The following is a 13,267-nucleotide window of genomic DNA, read 5'->3' as shown; positions in this document are numbered from 1 at the left end:
CCCCTGTGCTCTGCAGAGGGCCGTGGGCACGTGGCTGGAGAGCTGCAGCACGGCTCTGCTGGAGCTCTGGCTGCAGAGGAGGGGGTTCATGGCTGGGACCCCACAGCCCTGAGGGCAGAGGCTTGGGTGGGTGGGAGAGGAGGCCAGGGGGCTTGCTCAGAGGAAGGGGTCTGCCCTGGAGGGGATGCTACAGAGATTTCTGAATTCTCCCTCCCACAACATTTCTGCTTTTAGTTTCTTCTCATTCCTTGACTGTAAACCTGATGCCTGGGGATTTTCCTCTTGGGAGGTGTTTCCCTGTCTGATCTCTTTTCCCTGTCAGCACTCACAGACCCCATCCCAGCCTCTGTGCACTCACCCTGGCCCTGCACACACCTGCCTGTTTGCAGGGCACTGGCTGGGTGCCTGTTCCTGTTTGGAGGTTCCAAAGGCCAGGGCAGGACAACCCTGCTGGGTGCAGCAAGGGTGATGCTGGTGCTGTCCCTGGGCAGAGGAGTGGCTGAAGGCACTTGAGGAGGCTCTTAGCAGACCAGCTGACCACTCACAGTTACAGCTCAGAGGTCTCAAGGACTTGTCCAAGCTTGACAGCTCCTTTTCTATTTCTTTCCCTCCCTACTCCTCACCTGCTATCTGTCCCCTACCCTCAGAGTAGGAAAAAAAAATCACACTCAGGAAATCTCTTTATCTCTACAGCAAACCCTGCCTTGACCTTCCTCTTGAAACATTCCCTTGGAAGTTTCCCAGTGGTGATGTGGAGCTGTGAGCAGCCCTGACCCACGCAGCACCCTCTCGACCGCAGAAGGACCCTGCTCGGCCACAAGTTGTTCCTCCCACCCACGGCTTCTTTCCCCAGCGCCGTGGGGAGCTCACAAAGGGAGGCTGAGTGCTGAGCCTGGCAGAGGCAGAGTCCCTGCCCCAGCACACAGCCCCTGGGGCGCAGGGACCCTGCTCTGAAGGACAGCCCTGGGCACCCCTGGCTGCACACACACACTCACACCCTGCAGCTGTCCCTGGGAGAAGGCAGACGTCGTGCTCTGTCCCTCTGGCAGTGCAGCAGGGAATCCCTGCTCTGGAGCATGTCCTCCTCCTCCTCTACAGCAGAGAAGGTCTGAGAGTGGTACTTACAGATCCTGCAGGCTGGGGGAGGTGCCAGCTTCACAAAATCCCTCAAGAACCTGAAGCTTCGATGGCCTGCAGCCAGACACTTAATATGTCAAGGGCTGTGAAGTGTTCTCCTCCAGTGGCATCTCAGTGGCCTCCCACCCCAGGCTACCTTTAACCTTTCTGCCTCGCTCCTCTCCCCTCGGTGCCTGCAGGCAGAGACCTCAGCCCTGCTGTGCTTGGCAGAGGAGCTGCTCCTAAGAAGATCTGTCTCTTTGCAGTGCTGCATGCTTGCTGTGAGCTCCCTTTGTCCCAGGAGCCCAGCCCAGCTCAGCAGCAGAGGACCAGCCCAAGGCGGCACTTTCTCTGCCCTCCTGGTCTCCCTGGAGATGTCTCTGGGGCTCCAAGGTCTGACAGCACCTGGGAGGCAGCCGTGTCTCTCCTGGGGAGTGTAGGCTGATGCAGAGTGAAGTAATCATTGTCCCTCTCTGAACACTGTCAAGACTGATTTTGGAAGTGAGATTTGTCCTTCCATGGTGTCATCCAGGAGAGATGTCAATGTTCACCAGACTGCTATTGCAACACAGTGCTGCCCTTCAAGTGGCATTTCTTTCTTCTTGTCTCAGGTCTCAACCTCCCAGCCTGCACTTTGTAGCATTCTTTCTTTCTTGTGCTCTTTCCAAATTTTGAGAAAGTTCAAGAAACTTCTTTTGGAGAAGTCCCACAGTTTCTCCAGGTCCTCCTGGAAGAAAGCTCCATTTGCTCAGCTGCGTACAGATGGCTCACCCTGATGCTGCTGTCTCTCACAAGATAACGGCACAAGGAGTTGCAGGGCACTAAGGACAATAAAAGAAGGTACTTTTAAAAAATTTCTGATCCAGGCAGAAATTACTGTGAAAGTCGTCTCTGAAACATCAAAGGACGGCACAAAGCAAACAAAACCGGGGCCAGTGGAGAAAGGGAAAATGAGGGTTAGACTGGTTGTGTGCTAGGCACTGTTAGTGTAAATGTCTACCCATGTAGGCACAGACACAGTAGGTTCCCTCCAAGAGCAGATTTTAGACCCTCCATCTGTCCAGGAGCTGGTCCTGGGACTCTGCCATACCCACAGTTCCCCCATGCGTAAACGCAAATGGCTCTTTCCAGCACAGAGTCACAGAACCATTGAGGCTGGAAGGCAGGCAGCTTCTGCCTCCGCTGTGCTTCCCTTTCATGCTTGGTTTTAGTTATGAGCTCCTCTCTCATTCATCCCAGCCTCCTGCCACGTTTGCTTGACTTCTTGCATGACCAAGTGGGCCATTCTACATCTGGAAAAGGAGATCTGTGACTATGAAACAGCTCTTAGCTCTTCTCTGCAGGGTCGTATCCCATGGGATTCTTCCAAGCAGGTCCTTCAGCAGGCCAAAGCCTGCTCTCCTGAAATCCTGCTCTTTGTCACCCTCTTTTCTTTCAGGAGCCTCCACTCTGCCTTCTCTCCCCTTGACTTTTACATCCCTGATCACCTCTTCTTTGTTTCCAAGCATGATACCCACAGGGCACCTCACCTCACTGCTTCCTCACTCATCCCTGTCAGGAAGATGTCATCAATGGGCTCCAAAACCCTCCTGGGTGGCTTATCCCTCACAATGTTGCTCTTTCAGCAGATACTGGAATGGATTAAATCCCACAGGAGGTCCAGGGCCTGCAAACATGAAACTTTTCCCAGTTGTCTGAAAAAGGCGCCATCTGCTTCCTCTTCCAGGAGATCCATAGCAGACATCCACCCACCATTGTGTTGCCCGTGTCTTTCTGTTCTCTCCTGTTTACCTCTCAGCTCTCAGTTGACGCACTGTCCATCCCCAGGCAGAACTCCAGGCGTTCCTGCTGCTCTCTCCCATAAAGAGCTACTTCTTCTCCAGGTCCACACCCAAGGCCTTATCAGTACCAGACCCTCAACACCAGGGGTGTTCCTCCAGGAGGCCATATTCTGCTTTCCGTACCCAATCTGCAGACCTGCTGGGCTCTCCATTACTCAGTCCAGACTTCAACTAACTGGCTTCCAGGCCTCTTCTAATCATTGGCTGCTCTGGTTTGGTGTTTCCTAGTGGTTACATCCACTGACATGCACACATGATACACACACACACTCTAATCTCCCCAGTTGTGGCCCCACAATGGCTACAGGCCTTCAGGCCTTTCCTAGACATCCCACACAACATTTTACAGAATCCTCACATGTTCTCTCTGGCTTCCCACAATGGGTCTCAGACCCCCAGAGGCAGAAACCCACACCCCGAGTATGCGAGGTCATCCTGGGAGGCTCTCCCAGTGAGCAACTTGGTAAGTCTCACACTCAGATAAGTTGGGCTTGTCTGTAACTTATTTTTCCCCTTTGGTTTTCAATCATTCCTCTGAAAACAGGGTGGTTGATGGCCTAGAAATGGCAAACCCTTTAATCCTTTATCTTTTTTTTTTTTTTTTGTATCAAAATGTGAGGGATTAAGTCAGATCAAAATGCCCAGCTGCTTGCCTCCTGCCTGACCTGGGGAATTTACTTCCTCAGGTCATACATAAGGACCATAACATCCATCCATGTTGATTACCTGGTAGGTCCTCTTCACTCCTGTCTGCTATAGTATATGTTTTCCCCTCAAAGGATGTGTCACACACTGCCATAGTTCAGCCTCAGTCGCGGCCAGACTACACAGTCTCTCTCTCACTCCTCCCACCCTCCGAGAGAACAGGGAGAGATAATATAAGAAAAATGCTCGAGGTCTGAGATAAGGACAGGGAGAAAAATCTTAATGTTACTGTTACGGGCAAAACAGACTCGACTTGGGGAAAACTGTTCATTTTTTTTTCTAAAAACAGCAGGATAATGAGACAGAGAACAAAATAACCTCCCCCCACCCCTCCCTCTGCCTGGGTTTAACATTATCTCTACCACCTTCCCCCTCCGAATGACACAGGGGGGAAGAGGGAATGGGGGTTACGGTCAGTCCATCACACGTTGTTTTATGTCTCTGCTTCGTTGTCGGGGGAAGAACTCCTCACATTCCTCCTCTGCTCCAGCATGGGGTCCTCCATGGGCTACAGGTGGATCTCTGCTCCTTCATGGACCTCCATGGGCTGCAGGGGGACAACCTGCTCCACCATGGCCATCACCACAGGCTGCAGGGGAATCTTGGCCAGGAGCAGCATTAAAGCTCCCCCTGCTTCTTCACTGACCTTGGTGTCTGCAGCCGTTCCTCTCAGAAATTCTTCACAACAGGCAAGCAGATGCCTCTCAGGTTCTCTTCACATCTCATCTCCTCTCCACTTCTTGCAGCCAGGCTGGGCCAAGTCGGGCCCAGTCGGCTGCCTGGCAGGAGGCCAGAGAGTGAGGCCTGCAAGGGACATGAGGCTCGCGCCTCCCCCTTTCTGTCCCCACTCAGCTTCTTCACATCTTCTCCTCTTCTTTTTTTTTCTTTTTTTCCCTTCTTAAATACGTTATTGCAGAGACGTTATCACGGAACATTCTGCTACCAATTGGCAGGGCCTTGGCCAGCAGCGGGTCCACCCTAGACCTGGCCGAGTCCACTGAACAAAGGGGAAAAAACTTCTAGCAGTTTCCTACAGAAGCTGCCACTGTAGCCACCCCCTCACTAAAGAAAACCAGAGCACTTAATAAAAGCAGGACATCTGTGTAGGGTTGCACAGCCAGTGGAGCCTTTGGAGTGGTTTGTTGCACCCCAGAAACTTAGTGCTTGGCTCCGTGGTTTGAGGACAAGCACTTGAGATGGCCAGTTGTTTGTGGAAATTCTTGGCCTGTTCCTTGATTTTGTCATCAAGGGGACAGAAGAATCGGCAAAGTTTGAGAATGTAGGCCCACAAGTGGAAATCTCACTGTGGCGTGCTTCATGTTTCATACGGTGTGTGCATCTCATAGAGAGAGGTGGGACAGACCTGGCCTTACTGCAGCAGTGGGAATTGCTTTCAGAGCAGTACCAAAGTTGCCTAAGGTGCCCTGAGGTGCCTGTAATGTACCCACTCTGAGTGGGCACGGTTTCCCTGTCGGTCCTGTGCTGTTGTGTCAGCAACACGCAGTTGTGCTGGAGTGCCCTGACATTTCCTGTAGCCCTACAGCCCTGTATTTGGTAGCTAAATCGAGCAGCTGCCCTGACGAAGGTTAGGCAATAGAGGGATACACATGTAAAAGACTTCATTAGAGTCACTGGGGGTTAGGAAATGGAGCTGATGATAAAGAGAAAGAGAGACTCAGATGTCCTGATGGCACACAACTCCATTTGTTCAGCTGAAAACCTCTACAGGTGGCCTTGAACACAACAAGTGGAGGAGATTTAGTTGTTTGTATTGTGGGCATCTGGTGTTAACTGTAAGTTGTCCAAAGGAATTCCCCAGCAGGCTCCAGGATGATGTCCCCAGATGGTGCCACAACCCATCAGCACTGGTCAATTAGACCTTGCAGTTAGCAGCACGTATTTTGGACCCCCTCTGGTACCTCAGGTGGCACCCGGTGTTCCCATCCAAACAGCTCACTGCTGGCCTCCATCTCCATCAGTTACCACGGCAGCTTAGACATGGAGCTCACATGCAGGGACCTATTTTGTGAACACCTGAACTGAGGAAAGGGGAATCCCACCTCCTGTGTGCTTGTGGTATCCGTGGGAGGGAGCTGAGTGCCCTTCCAGTCCCAGGGCTACAAACCCAGGAGGAGATGCCTCGACTGACTCAACTGGATCCCTTCATTCAGCAGGGGTAAAGGAGATCCCTCCCTGTCACTGCCCAGGTGTCTTGTCTCATGATGGGACAACGCAAGGTGCTTGTCAGACTGAACTCTGTCCCTGAGAAGAGGAAGGTCAGTTCTAGAACAAATTATCTCTACAGAGGTGAGAGAGGGAAGAGCGATTACACCAGTCTGTTTGCCAACAGGTTTCTGGGGAGCCCCAGGGACATCTTGAGGGAGTACAGGGTGGGAGTCAGAGAAAGTGCCTCTTGGGGCTGGTCCTCTGCTGCTGAGCTGGGCCGGGCTTTTGGGATGGAGGAAGCTCATGACAACCAAGCCGTACCGCAGAGAGACAGCTCTGCCCAGGAGCAGCTCCTCTGCCAAGCGCAGCAGGGCTGAGGGCTCTGCCTGCAGGAGTTGAGGGGAGAGGAGCGAGGCAGAGAGAGGTTAAAGTTGGTCAGGAGTGGAAGGATACTGAGAGCTCACTGGGGAGGAATCTGAAAAGCCCTCTACATGCTAAGTCTCTGGGTGCAGGGCAATGCAGCTGCAGTTTTTTGAGGGAGCTCCTGTATCTGCTACATCCAACAGCTTCTGGGATCTGTTGGAAGGACTTTCACAGTTTCTCTAATGCAGAGGAGGAGGAAATGCTCCAGAGCAGGGATTCCCTGCTGCACTGCCAGAGGGACAGGGCACAACGGCTGCCTTCTCCCAGGGACGGCTGCAGGGGTGTGAATGTGTGTGTGCAGCCAGGGGTGCCCAGGGCTGTCCTTCAGAGCAGGGTCCCTGTGCCCCAGGGGCTGTGTGCTGGGGCAGGGACTCTGCCTCTGCCAGGCTCAGCACTCAGCCTGCCTGGGGAGCTCCCTGTGGTTTTGTGGGGACAAGCTGTGGATGGAAGGACAGACTCCTGGCAGGGCAGGGCAGGGCAGGGTCCTTCTTCTGTGGAGAGGGTGCTGTGTGGTGTAGGGCTACTCACAGCATCACCTCCAGGAAATTTCTGAGGGGACTTTGCAAGAGGAATGTCAAGGCTGGGGTTACCTGCTTGTCGTAGTTGTCAGAGTGTGGCGTTCTGAGTCTCTGCTTTCAGTTTTCTGTTGTTCTACTTGGAAGTAACAGGAACAGAGCTGTTCTTTCAGAGAAAGGGCTGATACTCCTAAACCATCACTCCGAGGGTTAGGAGGAGCCACAGCAACAGCACTCGGGGCCCCTCAGCCTTCAGAAAGCATCACCATCACACTTGTGGTTTTGTCAGTGTTTGCATGAATTGCTCCTTAGTCCCTGGACACACAGAGATGCTCCTGGGCAGTGCTTGCTGCACAGCTCTCTGCAGGGCAGTGTTGAGCATGGACCGGGTGGGATGGGGTCTGCAATCACCGGCAGGGAGGAGGCGTGGGGATGCAGAACCAGCTCCTGGCAGGGACAGCTCCAGGCAGCAGAGACCTGGGCAGGGAGGGAGAGGGAGCTCCTACCAGAAACATCTTGGGAGGGGGGATTCGGACACCTCCCTGCCATTCCCCACAGTGCAGAAAACTTTTCTGGAGCTACTCTCCAGTCTCCTCTCCTGCCCAGCAGAGCCACCCACCCTTAATGTCACGGGACTTCATCAAGAGTTGCCTTCCCAGCAGCCAGACCACCAAAGAGTAGGGGTGGTCAAGTGTCCACCCGTGCCTCCCTGTCCTGCCACCCTTGGCGGCAGTAGTTTGGCATGTTCTCCTCTTGTCCCTGCTGCCGTTGTTTGTTCCATTGCACTCACTGGTGTAGGGGGTGAGGATTCAGCTGAAGCCCAAGCACAGATGTTGTGAGTCCTGTCGTGCAGATGTGTCCATTGGAAAAGCACCCAAGTCCCCTGCTAACTCTGGGCTGTAGGCACCGCACTGTGTGGGGCTGGCAATGATCTGGTCCTCCTGTCAGGACAGATCACCTTTCTGCTCTTTGACTCTTTCCCTGGGGGGTCCTGCTTGGCTGCAGGCTGCCCTCCAGAAAGGCACAGCTCTCCCATGGCATCTCTGTGTTTCCCAAGACTCCAGCGGAAAGGTCACGATGCTGAGGCCACAGAAATACTGCTGGAGGGCTGTGTGTGAGCAGCTGCAATGAGCCTCTCTGTGTACTTGACTGGGAGGGCAGACCTGAGATTCTCCTCAGGTACCATGAGCTGGACTGAGCGGGTTTGAGATCTGCACTTGGAAACTGAATTCCTCTACTCCCAGTAGTGTCCATTTTTTGGGGGGTGGAATATTTAGGCGTGATTGTCCACCAGCTGAAAGAGGTGTCAGCACAGAACAGATGAGACTGGGGCTGACTGGGTGCCCTCACTCTGTACTAAAGGACAGGCAATTTATTTCTACAGACCAGCAAGATTTCACTGGTGCAGCAGAAATGCCAGCTGTTTCTGAATTTAAAATAACCCTCATGTGTACTAGGTGTCGTAGTTCAGCCCCGATCGGACCAGACTACGCAGTCTCTCTCTCACTCCCCCCACCTTCCGAGAAAACAGGGAGAGAAAATATAACGAAAAACGGCTCGAGGTTTGAGATAAGGACAGGGAGAAATCCTTAAAGTTACTGTCACGGGCAAAACAGACTCAACTTGGGGAAAACTATTCATTTATTACTACAAACAGCAGGATAATGAGACAGAGAACAAGATAACCTCCATCCACCCCTCCCTCTTCCCAAGCTTAACATTATCTCTACTACCTTCCCCCCCCCCGAGCGGCACAGGGGGGAAGAGGGAATGGGGGTTGCGGTCAGTTCATCATACGTTGTTTTACGCCGCTGCTTCGTGGTCGGGGGAAGAACTCCTCACGTTCCTCCCCTGCTCCATCGTGGGGTCCCTCCCACGGGCCACAGTCCTTCGTGGAACTGCTCTGGCGTGGGTCATCTCTTCCACGGGTGCAGTCCCTCTAGAACAGCTGTCCCAGCGGGCCCTCCACGGGCCACAGCTGCCTTCAGGCATCCACCTCCCCCGGTACGGGGTCCTTCACGGGCTCCAAGTGGATTTCTGCTCCTCCGTGGACCTCCATGGGCTGCAGGGGGACAACCTGCTCCACCATGGTCGTCACCACAGGCTGCAGGGGAATCTTGGCCAGTAGCCGCATTACTCCTCCCCCTCCTTCTGAACTGACCTTGGCGTCTGCAGCCGTTCCTCACAACAGGCTGGTAGATGTCTCTCAGGATCTTTTTTACATCTTATTCACTTCTCATCTCCTCTCCACTTCTTGCAGCCGGGCCGGACCGAGTTGGGCCCAGTCGGCCACCTGCCGAGAGGCCAGAGGGTGAGGCCTGCAAGGCCCATGGGCCTGCGCCTCCCCCTCTGTGCCTCTGCCCCCGCTCAGCTTCTTCACATCTTCTCTCTCTTTTTTTTTCTGTTTTCCCATTCTTAAATACGTTATCGCAGAGGCGTTATCACGAGACATTCTGCTACCAATCGGCTTGGCCTTGGCCAGCAGTGGGTCCGCCCTAGGCCTGGCCAAGTCCCCTGAACAAAGGGGAGCGACTTCTAACAGTTTCCTACAGAAGCTACCACCTTAGGCCCCCCCTCACTAAACAAAACCACGACACTAGGGCAACAAAAACAGGGTCTGATGGATGGACCACTGGGTGGATAAGGAATTGGCTGGATGGCCACACTTGAATTGTTGTGTTCGACAACTTGATGTCCAGGTGGAGACTGGTGATGAGTGGCGTTCTTCAGGGGTCCATACTGGGGCAGGCCCTGTTCAACATCTTTGTCGGCGGCATGGACAGTGGGATAGAGTGCACCCTCAAAAAGTTCACCGACAACACCAAGTTGTGTAGTACAGTCAACAGGCTGGAGGGGAGGGATGCCATCCAGAGGGACCTTGACAGGCTGGAGAGGTGGGCCTGTGCCAACCTCATTAAATTCACCCAGGCCAAGGGCAAGGTCCTGCACCTGGGTCATGGCAATCCCAGGCACAAATCCAGGCTGGGTGGAGAATGGATTGAGAGCAGCCCTGAGGAGAAGGACTTGGGGGTGCTGATAGACGAGAATCTCAACATCACCTGGCAATGTGCACCTGTAGTCCAGAAAGCAAACTGCATCAAAAGGAGCTTGGCCAGCAGGTGGAGGAAGGTGATTCTGCCCCTTTACTCCACTCTGGTGAGACCCCACCTGGAGTTCTGCATCCACTTTTGGAGCCCCCAGCATAAGAAGGACATGGACCACTTGAAGAGAGTCCAGAGGAGGGCTACAAAAATGATCAGAGGGCTAGAGCACCTCTCCTGTGAGGACAGGCTGAGAGAGTTGGGGCTGCTCAGCCTGGAGAAGAGGAGGCTCCAGGGAGACCTGATAGTGGTCTTCCACTACCTAGAAGGGGCTTATAGGAAAGATAGGGAGAAACTTTTTAGCAGGGCTTGTTGTGATAGAATGGGGGGTAATGTTTGTAAAATAGAGGGAGGTAGATTCAGACAGCAATAAGGAAAAAAATAATTACGGTGAGGGTGGTAGAACAATGTATCAAGGTGCCCAGAGAGGTGGTGGATGCCCCGTCCGTGGAACCTCTCAAGGCCAGGTTGTGCAAGGCTCTGAGCAACCTGTTCTGGCTGAAGATGTCCCTCCTCTTTGCAGGGGGATTGGACTAGATGACATTTGAAGGTCCCTTCCAACTGTAACTACTCTATGATTCTAAGATTATATATTGCTGCTCCTTATGACACACTCAGCCAGAAGCAAGTGAAGCCCAAAAGAAGTGTGAAAGGAAGGGAATTTGCTGGGTCTGTATGGGAAATCAAATAGATTTCGCTTCAGGAAAGTCTTCCCTAACTTCTCACTGTGTTTTGCTCCATAGAGAGGTCCCCGATGTTCAGAGGCACAAAATGTCCAATGGCAGCTCCACCACCGAGTTCCTCCTCCTCACATTCTCGGACACAAGGGAGCTGCAGCTCTTGCACTTCTGGCTCTTCCTGGGCATCTACCTGGCTGCCCTCATGGGCAACGGCCTCATCATCACTGCCATAGCCTGCGACCACCACCTCCACACCCCCATGTACTTCTTCCTCCCCAACCTCTCCCTCATCGACCTGGGCTACATCTCCACCACTGTCCCCAAAGCCATGGCCAATTCCCTGTGGGACACTAGGGTCATCTCCTACTCAGGATGTGCTGCACAGATATTTTTCTTTTTGTTCCTGATGTCTGATGAGTATTTTATTCTCACTGTCATGGCCTATGACCGCTATGATGGCATCTGCAAACCCCTGCACTACGGGACCCTCCTGGGCAGCAGAGCTTGTGTCCACATGGCAGCAGCTGCCTGGGGCAGTGGGTTTCTCCATGCTCGGCTGCACACTGCCAATACATTTTCACTGCCACTCTGCCAGGGCAATGCTGTGGACCAGTTCTTCTGTGAAGTCCCTCAGATCCTCAAGCTCTCCTGCTCAGACTCCTACCTCAGGGAAGTTGGGCTTCTTGTCATTTGTGCCTGTTTTGGTTTTGGCTGTTTTGTTTTCATTGTGGTGTCCTACGTGCAGATCTTCAGGGCTGTGCTGAGGATCCCCCCTGAGCAGGGACGGCACAAAGCCTTTTCCACGTGCCTCCCTCACCTGGCTGTGGTCTCCCTGCTTATCAGGACTGCCATAGTTGCCTACCTGAAGCCCCACTCCATCACCTCTCCACCTCTAAATCTGATAGAATCATTCCTGTACTCGGTGGTGCCTCCAGCAGTGAACCCCCTCATCTATAGCATAAGAAACCAGGAGCTCAAGGATGCCATTAAGAAATGGTTTAATGGACATTTTTAAACAGCTAACCCCTGCCATTTCCCGTACACACGATTCACAGTGGCTCTCTTAGTCTGTTAGAGCTTTTTTTTATTCACTCTTTTTTTTCATTTTTGTTGCTGTTATTTCTCCCTCTCTCTTTCCTACATGACTCTTTGGCTCTCTCCCACTACATCTGAGTCACGAACATGCTCCCTCTCACCCTGAGATGATAAAAAAATTTTGTGTAGCACTGGCTCAGAGCTGTCTCTCTCACATGATCCCTGTAGTAAAGTGTTGGTGTCAAGAAGAGCAAGACCCCAAAAAGGCCCATTCATCCATTGACTTGGGAGCAAAAACCTCATTGTCACACCATGACCTGTGAGAGACCAAGGGATGGATTTAGAACTCATCTGTGTGTGTGGCTACTGACAGCGGGGATGGTGAGTGTCACTGAGGGAGACACCCAGGGCTGTAACACGTATGGCATGGCAGACAGCCATCCATCAGCAAGGGAATCTGGGAGCACAGGGTGTTTCCAAGGACAGCGTATGCCTTGGGTGGCAAATGGACAGAGACCCACAAAGCGAGAGATGGCCCAAGAAGGAATCACCCAAAGGTAAAGCACTAAATGCAGGTATTAACAGGCAAATGGGGATGCTGTGATCTCAGGGGAGGCAGTGGGGAGCCAGTAGGCACGAGGAAGGGAGGTTGGAGAGCGATTCATGTCACCCTTTGTGAATATCAGTAGTTGGATCTAGAGTGAGAGCAGAACTCATCTAATGGCCTTGGAAATGCTCCAGAGTCCCTCCAAGAATGCGTGGGCACTGCTGTCACCCCTCTGTGCTGGGTGTTGTGTGTCTGTGTGCCCTGCTCTGAGCCCATGCAGGGACGTGCAGTGTGTGTCTCTGCTTGGAGCTGGCCACCACAGCCTGCCCGCAAGGTCTCAGGGGATGCTGCTGCATCTGTGCTTGGAAAGTAGGTTGTGATTGTCCTTTCTCAGAGTAGGTGTGAGAATCTCGCTGGAGCCAGAAAAGGACAAAGGGGAATCAGGACAAGAAACAGTGAGGTGAGGGAGTGGAGGGGGACTCCAAACCCAAAAAGATCGTGATACTGGTGGATCAGCAGTGGGTCAGGGGCCCAGAGATTTAAAAAACTCAACCAGATAAAATACTGACCAACCACATGTAACTGCAACGTCATCCCTCCTCAGAGGCAATCATGGTGCTAGAGACCTCCAGAGGTGCCTTCTGATGCAAATCCTCACTGAGAAAGGGGCTGGACACCACAGTTGCTGGCAGGAGACACTGCTGTGAGTTTGAAGCATTGCTGATATTTGTAATCCTTGGTCAACCCTGTCGTCAGGATCACACAGTGAATGATTTTATCCTCAAAGAAAGTTCTGCTCCGTGGGCATCAGAAGTCAGACCAATACAGGGATAATACAGAGATGTTAGAAATCACAACACATATGATGTCGTGGGGGTGCAGATCCTCTGCAGATCCTCTATTCCTCCTCCCCTGGTCAAGTGAGGTCAGCTAGAGCTGGTTGCTCAGAGCCATGCTGGGTTTTGAATGCCTTCATGGATGGAGGGAGACTTCATAACATCTCTGGGCAGCCTCTTCCAATGATCAACCACTTGCTCCAAATTAAAGTGCTTTCTTTGGTTTAGGTGGAATTCCCTTTGTTTCAGATTGTGCCACTGCCTCTTGCCCTGTCGCTGGGCACCACTGACTACAGTCTCAT

Source organism: Chlamydotis macqueenii, chromosome Z (assembly GCF_036417535.1).
Source record: "Chlamydotis macqueenii isolate bChlMac1 chromosome Z, bChlMac1.mat, whole genome shotgun sequence".
NCBI lineage: Eukaryota > Metazoa > Chordata > Aves > Otidiformes > Otididae > Chlamydotis > Chlamydotis macqueenii.
The sequence above is the reverse complement of the archived record's forward strand: the minus strand, read 5'-3'. Positions refer to the sequence as shown.